The sequence below is a fragment of the Perognathus longimembris genome, chromosome 24, assembly GCF_023159225.1.
Source record: "Perognathus longimembris pacificus isolate PPM17 chromosome 24, ASM2315922v1, whole genome shotgun sequence".
Classification (NCBI taxonomy): domain Eukaryota; kingdom Metazoa; phylum Chordata; class Mammalia; order Rodentia; family Heteromyidae; genus Perognathus; species Perognathus longimembris.
The window spans coordinates 11,961,323-11,984,777 of record NC_063184.1 but is presented as its reverse complement, the minus strand read 5'-3'; positions in this window follow the sequence as shown (position 1 = coordinate 11,984,777).

Sequence of the window (23,455 nt, the reverse complement as noted above, 5' to 3'; positions counted from 1 at the left end):
ATCATGGGAATCCCCAAGTCCTATGGCAGGATCATCTCCCTCTTCAAATGCCATGGTATTCATGATTTATATAATTGGTTTAGGAACTCTACTTGAGCTGGGTTTCTCTGAGAAGTTCTTCCCATATTGTACTGTGACGTGGACACCACAAGCTCTAAAATTCTTTAAATGACTGCAAGGTGCCAGGTGCTAGTGGCTCACGCCTGTAATCCTAACTACACAAAACACTGAGATCGGAGGATCACAGTTCAAAGCTAGCCTGGCAGGAAAGTCTGTGAGACTCTTATTTCCAATGAACCACCAAACCACCATAAGTGGTGCTGTGGCTCAAAGTGGTAGGGCGTTAGCCTTGATTGAGAAATCTCTTAAGCCCTGAATTCAAGCCTCACAACCAACCAAAAAAAGAAAGAAAAGAAAAGAAAATTACAGCACACCTATTTAGATGACTCAATTGTGTGGTCCAATGGTAGTTCTTGGAATAAAATGCTAATGCCCATATAATTCCTGGTCCATCTTCATCTTTTCTTTCCTTACCACTATAGGCCAGAAGAGCTGGACTTTCCTGTTCCCAGAAGCATTAAAGTCATTCACTAGCTGGTTTTAGCACTAGAAAGACCATACTTTATTCAAGTAGGTGCTGCACTTTATGCCAGTGCATTAAGATGACTAGTGCTATTGCCTACTATCACAGAAGTTTTGATGAACAGAAATTTGAAGATAATTCCCTTGAAAAGGCACCAACTACCAAGATAAGGAATTTCACTACACTTCTCTGATATTAATCCACTCACAAGGACAAAACTCCTACAGCCTAATCATCCTTTAAAGACCCCACCTTCCCACACTGTAGCAATAAAACTAAGCTTTCATACCTGCTTTATAGGACATACATTCAAACCAAAGAACCAAGAACTATGAAGTTCCTAAAAACAAAATTACATCTGTTACAGTAAAAGTTTATTAGCCTTGTTTAATCAAGAGTAATTCCATAAACATTTATAGAACGTTGAAACATATGCATGCACGTGCGCACGCACACACACACACACACACACACACACACTTTAGGTTAGTACATTTTGGGATGTGCATGTAAATAATTACATTATATACAAGTTTTGTGTTTCATGACATGTCACTATACCATCATTTAATTTGATTGATAAGATCTTTGTGCTTCGATACTCATCCCAAACTTTTTTAAATTAGTGCATATTTATTTATAACAGAAAGAATATATTAAGGAAACATGTATTTTTAAAATCCCAGGACATTTGTCTACAAATTTGGTTTAATTTGAATACTGTTTTTCATCATATTGAAAATATTTCTAGTAGAAGTATCAACAGGAAAATAACTACCAAAGCTTCATTTAAAAATTACTGTGGGTCTGAAAGTTCACAATTCCACAGACCATATCTGTGGGTTTGGATATTTAGTGGAGACAGTGAGTGACATTGGCTATCAGTTCTCCATGTGGAAACCAGAGCTTTGGGGCAACCTATAGACAGTGCCTCACCAACTCCTCTAGGCATCACACAGGACTGGTCTACAGGAATTATTAAGGAGTCATATGTGCTTGGCCTCAGTGGGTCATTGTCAAGAATGTTAAGTGATGTCTACCAAGTTACCAACAGCTGATCTTCACATGAGCTCTGGATGTGTTCAGCTTCACCAAGCTAAAAACTCACAACACATCTTGTCATCTTCTCCACACACACACACACACACACACACACACGCACGTACACTTAATTGGATCAAGACGAGTAAGCACTTCAGTCTTGAAACCAAATAGCCTCCATATACAAGTTTTCTATCCCATTTATTCCTTTTGACTGATAGCTTGAATTCTGTAAATGAACTGGGAGACTTCTGCCACAAGCTAAGGCTGTACAAAAGTTGGACAGTGAAAAGAACTTTTTTTGTAGAGCTAGCAAAATTTGAAACTAAGGTTTGTTGTGCATATTAAAACTTAAGTCCACAGCAAAATCAACACTCCCCCAACAACTTAAGTTTGGCTTTCTATACTTCATTGGTATTTATTTGTAATAGTCAGAGTGGAAGCTAATTCTAAACTTACTTAAGAGCTCAGTATCATGTAAGATCTTTGAAGTCAGGCAGAGAGATGTATTTAGGGATATTGAGTAACAGAACTGAGCTAAGTTGGAAATAGGGGATATTTTTATGCTCTGATCTCAGAATACATTAAAATATATAGTGGTCTTCCCTCTAGACATCTGCCGAATATTACACTACTCCATTTCGATGAAAAAATTATAGATTTCAAAACACAGCATTATTTTCAACAATTACTTGAAAATTCAGCTTAGTGAATATTTGTGGAACATCTTGCATTTCATATAGAACTGTGAGAACCTGAGGGCCTGTGGGAGCTATGACTGAGTGCAGGAAGTATGAATGTATTTCAGTGAGTATTTGTGGAATATCTTGCATTTCGTTTACATTAGCACGTACCAATGGCTGCCTCCCATTTTAAGCACAGTGTTAAGTAGAAGTGTGCTGGTGTGACTCTAATATTTGCACTATTATTTAGACACGTTTTTTTTTGTTTCTTGATATACAATCTCAAAAAATAAGCCTATTATTCCTGGGTGGCCACTGTGGAGATGGTTTCAAGCATATAAAGTATAAAAGCATGCATGAAATATACCAGAATATTAAATTAACATCTTGCAAAAACTCATCTCCCAAATCCAGATACTTATATTGCTTTTGACAGACTGTAGGCGGTAAAGTTTTAACTTTAAAGAAGGGGCTTTTTGTTTCTGTTTCCAAGTTAAAAATAATGAAAGGAAAACACACTGAAATTCCCACATTATTAAATAAAACATTTAAGTGGCCAAGAGCCAATCATTGTCACGCCATGAACAAATGCCTTACGGTAATATGTTCCATAACTGTTTGCTAAAAACTACCAATTTTAACACATTTGCACATGATTAGACACCATAAAAAGTTGCTTATTGAAGCCAGTGTCTTAACACTGTTACTCATGCCCAAAGGGAGGGAAGCTTCAATGCAAACCTGAATAGAAAGGTGGTGTGAAATAAGTTCCACGTTGTGAAAACAGATCCTAAGTAGATTTGCCAAATAACTGACTCCATTCAATGGTCAGAAGTTCATAGCATTGCTGTCGCAAGACTATGTAAAGCTAAATAAAAAAAAAATAATACCAGAAAACTGGTCTAGGCAATTAGACTATGCAAAAATGGATAATTAAAATAAAACATTTAAAAATTCTGTTTGAAATCTCCATATTTGACAATAAATGCTTTGTGGAGAGAATTAGAATTACAAAACTGAGTTCTTCCCCAAAATAACAGTAAAACCGGGACAATTTCTACTCTAGTGACTGGTATGCTAAGAGACAAAACAGGAAATATTTTTTCAAGCTATAATATGATCAAAAGATATGACTTCATGAAAGCCCAATAAAAAAGGGAAACATAAACACTGTGTAGAGACAGTCTTTTTGAGGAAATTTGACTTTTTTATAGAATTATTTATTATTTATCTCCAAGCCCTTATCCATTCTTTTTTGTTGACCAAAACCTAAAATTTGTTTAAGTTGGTCAATCTCTAGATTGATAACCAGCCTGTTCCATATTGACAAGAGGGACATAGATGATCTTTAATTATATCACATAGCATACCATTTTATGTATTTGATTAAGGAACTCTGCCTTTGCCTTCACTTAGGAGTCCTGTAACTTTAGAAAGTGTCAAGAAATTCTGAATACTGAAGCATATATAGATCTATAGGTTTGTGAAAGGGAATAAAACACACACACACACACACACACACACTAATACAGTACATATTAGCAGATTATTTAAGAGCAGCACTGCAGTGAGAAACAGCACACTGATATTAATAAAAATGTACAATTACATTAGAAATGAAAAGAAACAAGCTAATTTTTCAGATGCTGAAGCTGTAGGATAAAGTGGAATGAATAGCTCAATGTGATGTACCTTTTGGAAGTAGAATAATCAGTCAGTCCTAAAGTGTGTTTCCTTATTTTTAACTGGGAGCTTTTTGTGCCTTCTTTGGTGTAGAACAGCAGCAGTAATGTCCAATAAAAGTATATCAGCCACAATACATGATTTTATTATTCAATTATAATGATGTATTTCACTTAACTGAATATATCAATATATCTCTCTATGTCTGTAAGTCTATATTCATCTATGTCTATGTCTGTCTGTCTATCTGTCAAAAAATATATATGTGTCAAACAGTTGCCATTTCAGAGAAGGCATTGCCAGGTCTAAAACTGGGAAATGAATATTATAGTACATTGAATGAGGAAAACCACAATGCCTTGGGAAAATTAAATAGAATGGTAAGTCTACAATCATGCCAATTGTTGTTGATTGTCATTGCTACCCATATAGCAAGGATTAGAATCATTGAATGCCCACATTCATAGAATTAAGACAAGATTTAGTGGAGATGTCATAGCAAACTACTATAATGGAGTGGCTTAAAAACATAGAAATGAATTTAGGAAGCAATTGGCGAGGAGTGAGAATAAGTCATTGGCAAGATCATTCAGTCTTTGAGACTTGTCAAAAAAATCCTTTGTTGCTCCCATAGTTTTCAGAGGAACAGCTACAATCTCTGCCTCATTGTTGCATGCAGGATTCTGTGTGTCTGTAGCTTCACACAGGACACCATATTAGAGCATGATCTCATCTTAACTACTTACATCTGCAAAAACTCTGTTTTCTCAAATATAGTCCCATTCTGAAATAGTGTGGTGAAGGCCTTTGACAGGGCTCATTACGGGGACATCATAATTCATCCCATGAACATGTATTTTCATAGTCAAGTGGATACATAACGATAAATAACATAATACTGTCTTTAGCTTATTAGAACTTTTAGAAATTGTTTACACAGAGTTAATGTTATGAAGACATTAAGTAATTAAGCATTGACTTTTTCAAAGTATTTCTCCACTTAGAAAGAAGTTATTTTTTATTTGGATGGCATTTTTTTTAAATGGAGTTTGGATTCAGGGCTTTAATGTTTGCTAGACAAGCAATCTCCCACTTGAGCCATACCCTTTTTATTTTTGCTTAAGTTACCTTTCAAATAGAAACATTTACCTAGATTTGGCTTTGATTTGTGATCCTCTTTGCTCTGCCTCTCAAGTTACTTGTATTACAGGCATGAGCCACTTGCACTCTATCTACATTGTGGATCTTTTTGAAAGCTTTATTATTAAACCTTCATTCCTGAATAGAATTTCTAGACACATAGGACCTACTAAACATCCCCATTGAACAAGTTTTAAATACTTAGAGCTTCTGAATTTCTAAAATATATTTCTCAAAATCTGAGTGTATACAAATTGCATAGTTCACAACAGTATTCACCTGACTCAATCACTAAGTAAATCCTATAAACCTATTACAAAAAATTGATTTTTGTTTTAAAATAAAAACTCTACAGCAGCATGTATCTATTTTATATCTGACTAAGAAAACCTATACAAAAGCATGCAAAGAGGGAGACTAACTTTTATAAACTACACTAGCACAATTAGGTTTATCAATCCCGATGCTCTCAATTTGTCCTGAAAAAGGCACAGGAAGCAGAACAGGCCTCAAGGCATTCCCGGTGGGACCAAAAGTGGGTATTCTTAGGGAAGTACCACAAAGGCTCAATAGCTATGTGCACATGATTATATAAAACGATGCTTATCAAAATGAACTCCAAAGAACAGAAACAAGAGGGCTTTTTTGTTGCTGTTAGTTTGGGTTTGTTGGGTTGTTTTTTTTCTCCTTTGTCACTGTTTTTGCTTTCTGTACCTATTGTCCTGTATATAGGTTTATCTGTTTGGGGCAGGGCAAGTGGGAGGCACAGAAAAGAGGGTGAACAAATGTAGCAGTGATACTCACTAGACACTATGTTAGAAATGAACTGTACAACTTGTGAGGGAGGTGGGTTGGAGGGAAAAACTGGGAGAAAATGAGGGAAGAGGTGACAGTGTTCAAAAAGAAATGTACTTATTACCTAACTTATGTAACTGTAACCCCTATCTACACTACCTTTACAGTAACAATTATTAAATCAAAAAGAAAAGTAGAACACGGCCTGGTACCAGTGGCTCAGGCCTATAATCCTAGCTACCCAGGAGGCTGAGATCTGAGGATCTTAGTTCAAAGCCAAAGTCAGCCCTGGCAAGATAGTCTGTGAGATTCTTATCTCCACTAAACTACCAAAAGGGGAAAAAAAAAAAGCAAGAAGTAGACCTGTAGATCAAGTGGTAGTGTGGGACAGGGATAGCACCAATCATTTCCATAACATGGAGTTCATTTCACTTAGCATCATCTTATGTGTTCATAAGGGTATAGCTATTGGGCTCTTGTGATCCTCTGCTGTGACTTGCCTAAACCTGTGCTAATAATGCCTCTATCAGAAAGAATGACATTGCCCATTCGTAAGGAAATGGACGGACTTGGAAAAAATTATACTAAGTGAAGTGAGCCAGACCCAAAGAAACACGGACTCTATGGTCTCCCTCATAGGGAATAATTGTTACACAGTTGTGTTTTTTTTTAGCACAAAATAGTGTGAATTATTACACTGTAGCTATCTCTATGCACATCATGTGACCAAAGAACTGTTAATCATTACTTCTGAAATTGAACCACCAGTTTCACTCATGCAGCAAAGCAAAGCAGGCTGGGTAAACTTATTCACCTGGAACCATATTACTGTGAATTTCACAGTCACATGATTATGTTAGATCGAATCACAAGGACTAAAACATTTATTTTTGCATAAATACCAATTTCTCCCTGATGTAAGTTTAGTTTATAATCTTGAAATGATTGATAACAGCAATATATCATATTTTCTATTTGTAGTGTTGGATTTATCCATTTACCATTGCCAAAAACAGAACCCATGGGCTGGTGATTTATAAACCCATCCCTTTTACCACCTGGGAAGAGGATGTTCTACTTCCATCCCTCCAGTGCACCTGTGTAGCGTAGCTCTATACCAGCCCATTTCATGTGTTTGAGATTTCTTTATTATTTTACATGAAGAAAGCATTCCCGATGGTATGCCACGTTTCCAATCATAGAAGTACATCTACTTTGGGAAATAGAATGATATTTTAAAACCCTGTTCTTCTAATTAAGTATGTGAGAACATGTGGAAACATTGTTCACTCATTCTACACTTAAGCGCCCGGCCGTGCTGCTAATCCATGCTTTAATCTCAAAAGTTGGTCCCCATCAGAGCCAAGGCTTGCAATGCATCATGGGCTACATGAAGTGATGGTCAATGTACTTCAAATTAGGAAAGAACCCCATCAGCCAGAGTAAAGCCTCAGCAAATGTCCATCAAAGTGTTAAGTATTCATATAAGAATGATTCCATCTTTATTTTGTAGACTGATGATGTACATTATTCAAGCCTTGCTAATCAAAGCCCTTTTCCAAAACTGGAAGCCCTCAAACATTTTTTTTTTTTTTTTTGCCAGTCGTGGGCCTTGGACTCAGGGCCTGAGCACTGTCCCTGGCTTCTTCCCGCTCAAGGCTAGCACTCTGCCACTTGAGACACAGCGCCGCTTCTGGCCATTTTCTGTATATGTGGTGCTGGGGAATCGAACCTAGGGCCTCGTGTATCCGAGGCAGGCACTCTTGCCGCTAGGCTATATCCCCAGCCCCCTCAAACATTTAATAAAGGTAGTTTACAATTTTTTTTATTATTAAACAAAATATTCTGGACAGGCAGTGGTGGTTCATGCCTGTGATCCTAGCTACTAAGCAGGTTGAGGACCGTGGTTCAAAGCAAGCCTGGGAAGGAAAGTCTGTGAGACTCTTGTCTCCAATTGGTCACCAAAAAGCTGGAAATGGAGCTATGGCTCAAGTGGTTGAGCACTATCTATCCTTGACAATGAATGCCCAGTCTCTGATCAAGCCTCAGGATTAAGGTTATTATTTTCAATGTACTTTGTGAAATTATTTATTTTCTCCTCTGTTTGACTTCCTTATGATTGATCCCCTATTGTCACTGTATTTGATTCTAGTACCCTGGGTATTTTATATCTATCTGTATGAATTAGGGAAGGAAAGAGAAGAGGAACATTAAAATGGTGAGACAAAGGGTAAAAGGCAAAGCAATTCAACAGCAATATTTACAAAACAATATGTTGTAAAATAACTGTACAACTGGGAGGGCTGTGGGAAGATGGAAGGTGAAAGAAAAATGAGGGAGGGGTATCAGGTTGGACAAGAAATATACTCACTACCTAATGTATATAACTGTAACAACTCTGTACTTCACCTTGATAATAAATAAATTTAAAAAAGGAAATGATTATCTGATAATCATAATAAAAACTGAAATCTATCTAGACGCATTTATCACATTTGTTTTACACAAATTTGAAAAATGCTACATGAAATGACATATTATAGTTTCTTAGTCCTTTCTGGCTACTGTAACAAAACAACAAACCAATGACTTGTTAATAACAGAAATCTATTCCTCAAAGATCTGGTTGCTGGAAAATCCCATATGAAGATTGCAGTGAGACAGAGTCTAGTAAAGGTTAATTTCTGGTTTGTACTGTAACTTGCTTCATCCTCTAACAATATAAAAAGCAAATGAACTCTCTTGGAATTCCATTTATGAAGGTTCTGGCCTGGTAATTTACTTACTCACCGCTCTGAGATCCCCAACTTCTAACACCATGTTATAAGTTGTGTGAACAGATTTCAGTGTGCTTTTGAGGGGTAGACACAAACTCAGATCATAGAACAGGGGCACAACACAACATTATCCACATGTAACGGTAGAAAGTAAAATAGTTTCATTATCCCCATTTTTCTACTGTTGCTAAAATAATACTACTCATAGTTATGGAAAATAGATGAAATGAAAACATTTACATATTCATTTATACTCTAAAATACACCACATTGCATTTTTTGTAATTTATTAATTAATTGAACACAAATTTTTTGACAAGGTGTTGTGCAAAAAGGGTACAGTTACATAGTAGGGCAGTGTGTACATTTCTTGTGATATCTTACACCCTGTTTTTCTTTCCCTTCCCTAGGTCAGGTAGACGTATATGCAATACACAGTAAAAACATATACAGTAGCCACATGGCCTACGCCAAAGAAAATTCACCTAGGGCTTTAAATGTAATGTCGACATTAGACAATCTGTCGACAGTAGTCTTATATGAACGTACATACATAGCTTTTGAGCTATTGTATTCCACTGATAGGTCAATTCTTGACCTTTATATGTTGAGTAGTTGTTTGGTTTTAGTTACATAATGTTGGGTCGCTGACCCAATCCTGTGGGAAATACCATTTGACAGCAGTTTTTGGTTTCACAGACCTGGTCTCAACTGTCTCTCCGTCACCCCATCTTAACAGTCATATATCAGGGAGATCATGACCCTTTGTTTTCTGTGTTCTAGGCTTGTCTCACTCAACATTATTTGTTCAAGTTCTGACCATTTCCCTGCGAATAACAATATTTCACCATTCCTAATCGCTATGTAGTATTCCATTGTGTATAGGTACCATAGTTTTTGCATCCATTCATCTGTGGAGGGGCATCTGGGTTGTTTCCATATTTTGGCTATTGTGAATTGTGCTGCGATAAACATGGACGTGCAAATGTCTTTTGGATATCTTGGAACCTGCTGTTTAGGATAGATGCCTAGGAGTGGTATGGCTGGGTCATAGGGTAGGTCTATATTGAGCTTTTTGAGAAACCTCCATACTGTTCTCCAAAGTGGTTGTACTAATTTGCACTCCCACCAACAATGGAGAAGGGTTCCTCTTTCCCCGCACCCCCTCCAGCATTTGTTGTTTCCTGAGTCCATTCTAACTGGAGTGAGGTGGTAGCTCAGGGTTGTTTTTATTTGCATTTCCTTTACTACCAGAGATGTTGAACATTTTCTCGTATGTTTCTTTGCCATTTTTATCTCTTCTCTTGTGAAGTCTCTCTTTAGCTCCTTTGCCCATTTCCTAATTGGTTTACTGGGCTTGAAGGGGCTTAGATTTTTGAGTTCTTTGTAGATGACAGATATTAGGCCTTTGTCTGTTGCTGTGCTGGTAAAGATGCTTTCCCATATGGTTGGCTGTCTTTCTATTTTGGTGGCTATGTCCTTAGCTGTGCAGAAACTTTTTAATTTGTAGTAGTCCCATTTGTCAAGTCTCTCCCCTATTTGTTGTGCCCCTGGAACTATATTCAGGAAGTTCCTTCCTGTGCCTATAAGTTCTAGCATCTTTCCTACTCTGTCCTTCAGTAGATTCAAGGATTCAAGTCTGATATTGAGGTCCTTGATCCATTTTGAGTTGATGTTGGTGCATGGTGATAGGCTTGGGTCTACTTTGAGTTTTCTGCATATGGCTGCCCAGTTCTCCCAGCACCAGTAGTTGAAGAGGCTATGTTTATTCCATTGTATGTCTTTAGCTCCTTTGTCGAATATCAGTTGACTCTAAGAGTGTGGTTTTATTTCTGAATCTTCAATTCTAATCTATTGGTCTTCTGGTCTGTTTTTATACTACTACCAGGCTGTTTTTGTTATGATGGCCCTATAGTAGAGCTGTGATACCTCCTGCACTGCTTTTTTTGCCTAGCATTGCTTTGGCTATTCGAGGTCTTTTGCTGTTCCATATGAATTCATGGATTGCTTTCTCTATTTCAGTGAAGAATGTAACTGGGATTTTGATAGGGATTGCATTGAATTTGTATAACAATTTGGGCAATATGGCCATTTTCACTATATTGATTCTGCCTACCCATGAGCATGGGAGGTCTTTCCATCTCCTTGTGTCTTCTTTGATTTCCCTTATTAGATTTTTATAGTTTTCATTAAATAGGTCCGTCACGTCCTTGGTTAAGTTGATCCCTAGGTACTTTATTCTTTTTTTGGCTACTGTAAATGGAATTGTTTCCATAATTTCCTTTTCTGTTTGTCTATTGCTGGTGTACAGAAAAGCTGCTGACTTTTGTGGATTGATTTTGTATCCTGCTACTTTTCCAAAATGGTTTATTAGGTGTAGGAGTTTGGGGACTGAGTTTTTTGGGTCCTTCACATGTAAGATCATGTCGTCTGCGAATAGGGATAACTTGATTTCTTCCTTGCCGATGTGGATCCCTTTGATGTCCTCCTCTTGCCTTATTTCTATGGCTAGGGATTCCAGCGCTATGTTGAACAGAAGTGGGGAGAGTGGGCATCCTTGTCTTGTTCCTGAGTTTAGGGGGAATGATTTAAGTTTCTCTCCATTTAATATGATGTTAGCAGTTGGTCTGTTGTACATGGCTTTTATTGTTTTGAAGAATGTTCCATCTATTCCTGTTCTCTCCAGAGTTTTTAATAAGTATGGATGTTGTATTTTGTCAAAGTCTTTTTGGGCATCGACTGAGATAACAATGTGATTCTTGATTTTAGTTCTGTTTATGTGGTGAATTACATTGATTGATTTACGGATGTTGAACCATCCTTGTGACTGTGGGATAAAGCCTACTTGGTCATGATTTTCTTGATCATTTTCTGGATCCTGTTAGCTAATAATTTATTGAGGAGCTTTGCATCTGTGTTCATTAGTGATATTGGTCTGTAGTTCTCTTTTTTTTGTTGGGTTTTTGCCTGGTTTGGGAATGAGTATGATATTAGCTTCATAGAATGACTTTGGGATTTCTCCCTCTGTTTCTATTTCGCAGAAGAGTTTGAGGAGTATTGGTATTAGCTCCTCACTAAAGGTTTTATAGAATTCATTGGGAATCCATCTAGGCCTGGGCTTTTCTTTGTTGGGAGGTTCTTGATTACCCCCTGTCGGGATCTGAACGATCCCCATCTCCCCGATCTCACGGGGAGAATGGTAACCCCCAAATCTATGAAAGAGCACTCGGCCTTGCCCTCCGCCGGCGGAAGGCCAAAGGCGTACTCCCATGGACCTGCACTAAGTTGAGGAAAGGTTGCTGAAGCCTCCACTCCCCCCAGTCCTCTCACATGTTACCAAGAGTGGGGGCGAAAAGGAAGGCATCAGGGACACGCTGCGGTGGTGGGATGCGTCTCAAAAACTTTAATAGGGAAAGGCACTTTTATAGAAGTAATGGCGGGAAAGAAAGGGGGCTGGCCAAAGGGCCAGTCATAGGCTAAGGACCATGTCCATCAGGTGACATCACGAAACTTCCTTTGTTGGCGGGACAACCCCATCATGGTGGCACGCACTTGTTCACCTCCCAAGGGGCGGAGGCTTTCTCTTCTGGTTGAGGCCGGAAGGTGGGAAGAGCTCCTTCCCATTGTCCCAGGGCTGGGGGAAGGGCAGCCCCCAACAACCCCCTGTATCTCGCTGTAAGTTATTGGTTTATTTAGTTGATTTATTTCTTCTTGGCTCAGTTTGGGCAGTTTGTACTTCTCTAAGAATAGATCCATTTCTGTAAAATTATTGTCTTTTACTGAGTATAGGTTCTGGAAATAGTTAATTATGATTGTTTGAATATCATGTGTACTTGTTGTAATTTTTCCGGTGGAGTCCCTGATTTTACGTATATGAGTCTCTTCTTTTTTTTGTAAGTCTTGAGAGGGGTCTGTCAATTTTATTTATTTTCTCAAAGAACCAGCTTTTAGTCTTATTTATTTGTTGAATGGTCTTTCTATTTTCAGTCAGATTTATCTCTTCTTTAATTTTTGTGATCTCTCTCCTCCTAGTCATTTTAGGTTGGATCATTTCTTGTTTCTCCAGCTGTTTTAGTTTCATCATGAGGTTATTCACCTGTTCTGCTTCCATTCTTTTAATGCAAGTGCTGAGGGCAATGATCTTGCCCCTCAGTACTGCCTTAGCTGTGTCCCATAGGTTTCTTTGTGATATATTTTCATTGTCATTGTGGCTTATGAATTCATTGATTTCATCTTTAATTTGGTCTGTGGCCCAAGTGTTGGATAACAGTGTGGGGTTTAGCCTCCAAGAATGTGTATAGCCTCTGTGGTAACCATTGTTATTGAGGGTTACCTTTAATCCACTGTGGTCAGATATAATACATGGGATGACGTCAATACTTTTGTATTTGCTGAGGTTCTTTGTGTGGGCTATGAATGGTCTATTTTGGAATATGATCCATGGGCTGCTGAGAAGAAGGTGTATTGGGTCTCTGTAGGGTGGAAGATTCTTTATAGATTTGTCAGATCCATTTGGGATATGGTGTTACTAAGGTCGTCAGCTCCCTTGCTAATCCTCTGGGTGTTGGCTCTGTTTCTTGGAGAGAGTGGGGTATTAAAGTCACCCACTATGATTGTGTTTGCGTCTATCCTGTTCTATAGTTCAGTGAGAATTTGCTTGACATATGTAGGGCCTCTTTTGTTCGGTGAGTATACATTTATCACCGTGATGTCTTGATTCTGGATTTTTCCTTGTATTAAAATGTAGTGACCTTCTTTGTCTTTTTGAGTTGATTTTAATGAGAAGTCCAGCTTGTCTGAGATCAGGATGGCTACTCCTGCCATTTTGGGAGATGTGTTTGCTTGGAAGATCTTGCTCCATGTTTCATTCGGAGCCTGTTTTTTATCCCTTGCTGTAAGGTGGGTCTCTTGTAGACAACAGATGGCAACTTTTTGTTTACGGATCCATTCTGCCAGTCTGCTCCTCTTTATTGGAGAGTTTATACTGTTTATATTCAAAGAGATCAAGGATAAGAATGACTTTTCTTCTTCCGTTTTCTTTTTTTTTTTTTTTTTTTTTGGCCAGTCCTGGGCCTTGGACTCAGGGCCTGAGCACTGTCCCTGGCTTCTTCCCGCTCAAGTCTAGCACTCCGCCACTTGAGCCACAGCGCCGCTTCTGGCCGTTTTCTGTATATGTGGTGCTGGGGAATTGAACCTAGGGCCTCGTGTATCCGAGGCAGGCACTCTTGCCACTAGGCTATATCCCCAGCCCCGTTCTTCCGTTTTCTTGTTGGGCTGTTTTTCCTCTTTTTTTTTTTTTCTTGTCTTTAGTGAGCTGCTCTTTCCATTGGGCTCTGGCTATTGTAGTTTCTTTCTGTTTCTGTCTGTGTGTCCTGTACGATTCCTGTTGCGTGGGATTACCTCTTAGAATTCGCTGTCGGGCTGTTTTTTTTTTATTCACATACTCCTTTAGATCCTCTTTGCTATGGAAATATCTGGTTTTCCCCTTGAATATGAACTGCAGCTTTGCTGGATATTTTAGTCTCGGTTGGCATTTGTTGGCCTGTAGAACTTAGATGGTGTTCTTCCATTCTCTTTGCACGTGGTAGGCTTGTGTAGAGAGGTCTGCTGTTATTCGCATCCTCTTTCCATGGATTCTCTTCCCATTGAAATAAATTTCTTTCTTCACTTTGGCTGCATTCAAAATTTGCTCTTTATTCTTGAGATCTGAAGTCTTGAATATTATGTGCCTTGGCGTGATTTTTCTGGGGTCTGGTCTGCCAGGTGTCCTATGGACTTCGGTTTCCTGGATGGGGTCCCTTGTGAGACTGGGGAAGTTTTCTGCAATATCTTTATTGAAAATATGTTGAAGCCCTCTGCTCTGGTACTCAGCTCCTTCTTCTATTCCAATTATGCGCAGATTATATCTCTTGTGTTTGTCCACTAGCTCCTGGATTAGTCTGCCCTGGAGCTTTACCGTTTCTTGGAGTGTGGTAATTTTCTGGTTCTTATCGGCTGCATCATCATCCAAGAGAGAGATTCTGGATTCAATATGGTCAATTCTTTGTGCTGTGGAATCAATTGCAGAGTTTATGGATGTCAGAGAGCTATATATGGTTGCCAGATCAGCTCTGATCGTGGAAATTTCTTCCTTTAAAGAGTTGTATTTTAAATCTATTTTTTCTTGCATTTCACTTCTCAGGATGTTAAGGTCTTCTTTAACGGAGGTTTGCATTGTATCCATTTTTGCTTCCATTTCTTTCTTGGCTTCCTGGATGTCCTTTGAGACTTCCACTCTAAACTCCTGGTATTATTTTCTGATTTTGTTTCTGAGGCTTTCCATCATTTCTGCTAACATGGCCTCAGTTGTTTTTTTATTCTCCATCTCCTCTTCATTCGTGTTGCTTTTTGGAGCTGGCGAGCTGGCTTGCCCTTTGATGAAACTTGTTATATTTCTTTGTGATTTGTGCATCTGGAGGTCTATGGGTGGTTTCCCTGGTTTGGCTTTGTGCTGGTTCCCGTTGGTCCGTCAGTGGGAGCCTTGTGTCCTGGTGACCTGGCTCTGAGTTTGAGCCTGGCTGTTGATCCTTACTGCCCAATGGGTGAGCGTGACCGTCTCGGTTGTTGCCGGGGTGGTCACCCTCCCTGCTCTTGGGGGTGGGTAGTTTCTGTGTCTTTCTCTGTGGGATATTGTCCTGCCGCTGTGTTGTTCAGTCCCTAGCGTGCCCTTGGTAGGTGTTTGCTGGTCGCTGATTCAGCGTGGCGTGGAGGCTTTTCTCTTATTTGGTTCTTTTTTCCACTCTGTATCTTGGTCAGAGCATCTCACCTCTCAGGTGGTTCGCCCTCCTGTGTGGACCGCTCCGGGGCTGGTGTTGTTGAGGGGTGGCCCACCCACTTATGCAAAATGCACCAAACTGAGTGGGTGTCGCCGCTGGGGGGCTCTGCCCTCCTATTCAGGCACCCCTATGAGAGCAGGCACTGTCACTGAGGGGCCCTGCCCACCTGTGCGGGGCACGCCTACCAGAGCGAGCCCCGGGTTGTTGGGTTGTGCTTGCACCCTCCCGTGAGTCTGCTGTGGGGAGCGGTATGTGTGGGCCCCAGTGGAATTAAGTGTCCAAGCACGGGTTAGTGCCCACAGACTGCACCTCCGCTGCGAGGAGGGCGCGTGATTGGACCCAGCTGTCCCTGCTGTGCTGGTATTGCCCACCAGCGCACCTGTGACATTTGTTGAAAAAGTCCATGAGGCCCAGGTGCCTCGGGTGGGCTTTCCAATGCCTGCCGTCCCTGGGCCCCTGTTGGGAAGGGGTCGGGGCCGGTGCGGCCTATTCAGGCTCCTTTACTGCCTTGGCGCTGCTCCGCTCCTTCCCTGCTAACTCCTGTGTCCTCCCAGAGTCTGAAAGGACCTTTTGCGGCCTGATTTGGGGGTTCTTTGTTCCCTCGGGGTGGGGAGAGGGAAGGAGGGAGCTCTAGCTTCTTTGTAGGGTTTGGGTCTCTGATAGCTGGTCTCCTGTTGGGGGAGGGGGCAATGGGGAACTCACTGGTCCTGGATTGTGTATGTGTCCCGTGCTGCCGTTGGCCCTTTGGTGGTGGGGTGCTGGGGTGTGGCAAAAGGTCGTTTTGTAGTGGCGACCCCAGCTCTCCCCTTCTGCACCACTCGGTTCCCCAGCCGCTCATGTCCAATCCCAGCCGTGCTGTCCTGAACTTCCCGTCGCCGCCGTCTGTCTCGGTCCGCGCTCTCCCTGGGGTCCGTGGAGTCCCGCTATCTGGACTCTGCACTCCTGGAGTGACTTTTCGGCAGTCTCGCCGGGTCCGCTTTCCCAGCCTGGCCCTGTTCAGGCCAGGGTCGGCTGGTGGGGGGGGGGGGGTACCCCGGAGATTCTCCAGCTCCATGCAGGTTATAGGCTCTTCTTTTTTTGTTCCTTTTCATTTCCTGTGTTTTTCCACTGCTTCTGGCTGTTGGTTTTGCTGGGTTCTTGATGGGGTATTGGGTGCTGGAGTTCCCAGCTCGCTATTCAGTTGGAGCGAGTTGGGGTGCCTCCCTACTGTGGAGGTGCCATCTTCCTCCTTCCACATTGCATTTTTGAAGGAAAATCACAAAACAAAACTCACTGTAAGCTGTTGAATGACCAGGAATAGTGTGTAAAAATGAGAGGGATCAATCTCATCAAAACAGTGTGTACATCTATGAACCCTCTTCAGGTAATTAACATATACTAAACAAGATGAACTAATCAGTGATTCCCACTATAAGTATGTATCTTATTTTTGAAAATTCCTTCTTTTAATTAATATTGTGAATATATTTATTGTTGACTGTTATAAATATTTTGAAGTTTTAGATTTTTCATATTAGAGGTCTTCTATCAATCTGATCTGTATTTTTATAATATACAATAGGAAATTTCTCCTTACTAATACCATCTTGTCTAGACCCAAGCATCTTTGTGCGGGTGTGCCTCACCTGGGTACCTTGATGCTCACTTAATAAGGTTTTCCCTTTAGTTATTCTTCTTGTTCAAGAGAAAATTCAGGAAGTAAGTGGCTCCATGACAATAGCACCAAGCGCCTCTGCTCATTAAAATAACTTGACTATTTTTCATAGCTTTATGTCACTAAATAATTCCCAATGATGACTTTGGGTATTTGAGGGCTTAATTAAAAAGAAGAGAAGAAGGTCACAGGTACAACTGCATTCAGAAACAAAGAGTACTTGAAATCCCTCTAGTGCTTGAATCAGCATGAATAAGTCAGTCTGAATGTGAAAAATTAAATATACTTAATACTATCTTCTTGTTATACTGCGGGGCTGTCTTCTGGTTGCAGTTTTCTAGGTACTCAATGTGTGATAAATCAAAACATTTGTGTTGGACAGTGGTTGTCCAAGAGTGCTTTGATTGTCTCTTGTATGTTTCTTAACTCTCTCTCAACATCAGGACTGAGCAATTGATAACACATGTGTAGAAAATTGCACTCAAAACAATTTTCTTTGGAACATGTGTAAGTTGTCAAAACTTCACCTATTCTTCAGCTGCAAGTGAAATTGCATACACACACACACACACACACACAGAGATATCTACTCTTCTTGGATCATATTGGAAAACATAACTGTGTCCGTGAAAATAAGAAATTAGTTCATTTACACAGGACTGTAATGCACAGCAGATCTATCAAGAAAGCAAAGGCATGGGGACTTCTTGGGGTGAAAGAAGCACATTAAACCACAGACAATACAGAGGATGAAAAACCCAGAGCAGTGCTTCTCTGGGCTCAGGGTTCACAGATCCAGACACATTCGGGCTATCAATTTGCCTCTGTTACCCTTAACCACCCAGCTCTCTTTCTGTCCTGTACAGCTGGAAGTCTGCGGTCTCGTCACTTCTGCTTTATGGAGGCTCATTTCTCTGGCCCTTGCCTCACCATTCCAGTCCAGTAAGCTCAATCATGTGCCTCTGTTAGGAGGCAAGAGGAAAACGATATGCACACACCAGTAGAAGGCTTACTGATGACATCTCAAGGCTGATTTTTTTTTTTAACAAAAGCTGTTTGCCAATGGCTCATTGCTAAATTTTGCAAAAGGACAGATTTTTGTAATAAGTGAAGTATTGCTAAGCACTACACTAGGATCATGCAGTTGAATTCATAGTGCTCTGAGCATGTGAGGAAGAGAAAGAAACAATCTAAACGCAGAACCAAATTTGGGACATCTATAGAGGAAGGTTGTCAGTGGAGATGCTTCATGTCGAAGAAGTACTAGAATTGTTGACACAAAGAGGTTTCTCTCTTACCCTGGTGCATGTTGGTGAAAATACTTGCTGGTTTGCAGGGATAGCCTCCACTTCACCTTCAAGGAGAAGGAGAAAGAATTCAAGTAAGATTACTGGCTTAACCATAGCTATTCAAAGGGTAGAAATGCGGAGGATCATAGTTTGAGGCCAGTGTAGGCAAAACACTGAATACATTCCCTCTCAACTAATAGTGACAGTGCAGTGACAATAGTTCCAAGCTAGGTAAGGCAAAAATAATTGTGAGAACCCTATCCCAACAGAAAAGTCTGGGTGTGGTGGTGCATATCTGCCATCCTAGCTCCAGTGAGAAATCTAAATAGATGAATTATTCTCCATCCTCTCCTCGACAAAAAGAAAGACTTTTTCTTCAACTAACTAGGGAAAAAAAGCCTGGATAGATGACTAAAGAGGTACAGGGCCTGCCTTGCAACCACGAGGCCCTGAGTTCAATCCCAGGTACAACACCCTCCCAAACTATACACCATTTGTGATAGAATTTAAAATGTTGTCTATTCACACTACATACTAATGTAGTATACTAATTTATATAAAATTGTATTCAACATCTGTAATCCAATTTATTATATATCTGCACTATATATTAATGACAAAATTTTACAAAATAGAAATTAGTAAAACTTAAAATTCATTTTCCATAATCAAATTGGAGGCTAGATGAAAAAATAAATAAATAATAAAATATGTATTCAGAACCCTCAGACAGAGCTACCCATAAAGTTAAAAGCACTGGTTCAAATGGTGATTACATGATAGCTTGTCTGTAAGGATTTCTTCAGAACTCCATGTATTTGATGTACAACCCCTCCGTGAAGCATCTTAAGTTGACAAACACAGGGATATCTCAATTTTGCAAGAACTTTCTAGGACAGCTCCCCTATGAGACCTCAAGCCACACAATTTTGATCACAGAGGTGGGGCTCCAACTTCCTATCTGAAAGGGTCTCTGCAGTATAAATCTATTTGAAAGTAGCAGCACACATAAAGTGTCCACAGGCTAGGGAAATGACACAGGTGAAGATATATATATAATCAAACTGAATTACAGAGAGGTTACAGTTTCATACATTAGGCATTGGATACATTTCTTGCACTGTTACAGTTTTATAACAACTGAGAGTGGTTAGGACTCTGGTGAATTCCAAAACAGAAGCAATCCACTAATGGAATGACTGACACAAAAACTCGTATCTCCAGCTCACTATGTCACATGAGAACATAGACCCAATGAGACCAGATTTTGCAATCTTTTTCTGAGCATTTTCATGTCTTCAGTCTGTGATGATGGGTAACAAAAAACAGAATCTCAAGCAAACATCATTGGTAGCTGAGTGATGGTATACAGGCTGAGGACCCTTGAGTATGTGAGTGCAACAATCAGAGAAATAACTTGAGAATAATTCTTCAGTCCTTCCCAACTGATGTCATCCATTTGGATATAATCCATGACTTCTAAATTAACATATCCTCAAATGGAAAATATTTTGTGGGTATCTCTTATTTTCTATTGCGCAACATTTGCCATTCCTTGTCCATTTCTTCCTTACACCCTGACCTTACTTCTCAATACACTGAGCACTCATTCATGGCTCCATTACCGCCCAGTCTCTCAGAATCACATTCACAACTTACTTACCATGGCTTCTACAATGAGATTACACTCAGTGCCTCCCACTTGTATCTCCATTTCCATCTAACAGATGTTCGCGTCCAAGATATTCTCTTGATTTTCCTGTACTGCTGACCTTTTCTCTCTCCGCTCATGGCAAGCCATGATGACAACATTTGAGTAATCTATTCACTGGCTCAAGACAGAAATCCAGGATCATCATTAATATTGTCTTCTCAAATCACTCCTCTGTTTTTGTGTTTTTCTTGCTTCATTCTTGGCTTTGTGTTTGTGCCAGTAGATCTCAGCCACTTGAGTAGCTAGGATTACAGGTGCCATACACCAATGCCCAGCTTTGTTCTCCTTTTATTTGCTGAGGCAACAAGAGTCTTCCCTTTACCCTTCATTACTACAATCCCTTGCAACATGCCTCCTTGAATTTGCTTTTGATTATTACCATGGGACAACCAGATTGAGGTGTGTGTGTGTGTGTGTGTGTGTGTGTGTGTGTGTGTGTGTGTGTGTCTGTGTCTGTGTCTGTGTGTATGTGTCTGTGTGTCAGTGTGTGTATACTGGGTCTTGAACTCAGAGCCAAACGAGTGCTCTCCTGCATATTTATTAGCTGATAGCTAGTATTCTACCAGTTGATTCATACCTCCATTTTCAGCTTTTGGCTAATTAATTGAAGATAATTGCCTCACGGATTTGTCTTCCCAATTTTGATAATCAGGTTTCAGCCTCCTAATTAGACAAGGTTATAGTCATGAGCGTCTAGCACTTGCAGGATAATTCTCATGTTGAAAGCTTCAGTGGCTCTCTAGCACGCTGAAGGAAATAGAAATCCTTACAATGGGCTTCTAGCCCTCCTCTCTCTTCCCTCATCCTTGCCTCTCCCTGGTCCCTTACTTCCAACTACAATCCTTCCTTTTCTCCAAAATTCAAGTTTTTATCATGTACAAAATATAACATGATTGATTAAAAAATAGACTTTTAACCAACTAAATATTCTAATGTGGATAGGATAAAATCCATCAAAAATTAGAATATGCTACTATGGGAAGATTTAATGCCCAGCCAGTTACTGCCCAGCAATACAAATATATAACACTGGATAGTTGTTAAAATGTTTTAAAACTATTTGTACAAATGGGAAACTATAATAAATATGTTTTACAAAGCACACTAAATGCAGCATGATTTGATTTTGTAAAATATGTCAGGCTCCAGAAGAAATTAATTTTAAAAATTAACTTTATTAGGAATACAATTTAGTTCACATGACTTATTGAAAATAATAACAACAGTGATATACCACTCATTTCTATAACTTGGAGTCCATTTTGCTTAGCATCATCATATGTGACATATGGACATCATATGGACATAGCTATTGAGCTATTGTGATCTTCTGCTAGTACTATCCTAGACATGTACTAATTATTCCCAATGAGGGGACTGTAACTGATTTTAGTACCGAGGATATTGTATATGTGTGTATTCAAACTAGGGAAGGGAAAGGGAATACCAAAATCTAGAGACAAAGGATAAAAAGACCAAAAAAAATGCAATAGCGATACTTACAAAACTATATGGTGTAAACCAACTAACTGTACAACTCCTAGGGGAGAGAGGGAATGGGGAGATAGGGAATGGGAGGAAAATGAGGGTGGAGGTAACAAGCTGGATAAGAAATATACTCACTGCCTTATATATGAAACTGTAACCCCTCTGTACATCACTTTGACAATAAAGAAATGAAAAAAATTGATTTAGACTATTAAAGTTTTAACACAGCTTTAAAAAAGAATGTACTTTATTATGGGAACACTTTACTCTCTTAATCTTTCAAATAGGCCATTTTTAATATAATTTGAAACTTAGAGACAAATTGACCAATCCTTTCAGGTCCAAACACTATCTAAGTTGCGTAATGCTTACATTAGTTTTCTTATCTTCAGGAAGATGCTGCCACAGCCTATTTTATGAGGTTTTTCTCAACAATTCAGGGATAAAAATATGCATGATGCTCAGCACCAAACAATGTTGAGTTTCCTTTCAGAGTTGCTTATGTGATAGTGTGACTTCTCATTCTTCTCTCAATATTTGAAAATTACTTTTAGTTGCAAAACACTTTGAGTTTTAAAATCCACATTGGTGTTAGGATATATTCTAGAATATTTTGTAAAATGCTCTGTGAATCTATGTTTCAAGCACCAAAGTAATATGGTCAGCACCATCATCATTAAGAAATTAGATAGGCCCAGGGTAATGAGTATGGCCTTTCACACTTTAATGAGTTTATTGTGGAAATTAAGAGCTTCACTGGGGGTTGATAATTTATCTGAATCTGTACCATGTAAAAATAAATGTGTAACTTAGATTAGAATGAGACTCAAATGATTAAGAAATGTACTTTCTTTCTTTCTTTCTTTCTTTCTTTCTTTCTTTCTTTCTTTTTTACTTTCTGACAACTTGATGGGGGGGCACACAGAGTGGAGATTGGCCCTACTTATAGAAAGTAAGCAAAGTATTGGCAGTCAGTGACTTTAAATTGGACATTAAACTAATCCAGGGCTATGCCTTAATAAAGGCTAGGTCTGGGAAATCTTATGGATTTTCTAGCTCATTGCTGGGACAACATCGAAAGGCAATAAATGTTCTATTACTTACACAAGCTGCTAGTTTTCAGAAAATTAGTCACCAGTGACCTTTTACCCTTTGTCATGCTTCCCTTCTCAGTAACTGTTCCTGATGTGAGTCGAATGCAGAAAAGTCTCTCGACAAGTTTCCTCACTGACCTACAAATTAAAACTGAGCTTTGGCACCAGACATAAAATGTCATGCATTGGGGGGAGGGGAAATATATATATATGTATATGTATATGTATATATATATATATATTCTGCAAACTTACTTTACCAGAGGCAAAGCTTCCTCTCTAAGACATTGTTTGAAAGGAAATAAGTTAAATCCTGTCTTTAAAAAGAATCTTACTTCAAACAAATCAACTGTGAAAAATGCAACTTAAAAGTTCTCTCTCCTTTTTTTAATGCACTAAAACCAAAATACACTATATTTTAAAAAATTAGCACTTGCCTAGATGGAACTATGGCATATGATTTAAGGGAAGAGCAGTGAGAGTAGAAGAAGTTGGAGTATGAGGGTTGAGAGGGACAGAAAAAGAGACAAGTGATGTGATTTGGGGCACCCGTCCTTATATTGAATTATATTGATTAGTTTTCCAGTTAGCAGAGAGACCTCCTTCTGACCCTATTTTCAGGGTCACTAGATCATAATGCAATCTCACGAAGAGGCTGATATCCCTCCCCATATTGCTTTCTGAGGAAAGTATAGACCT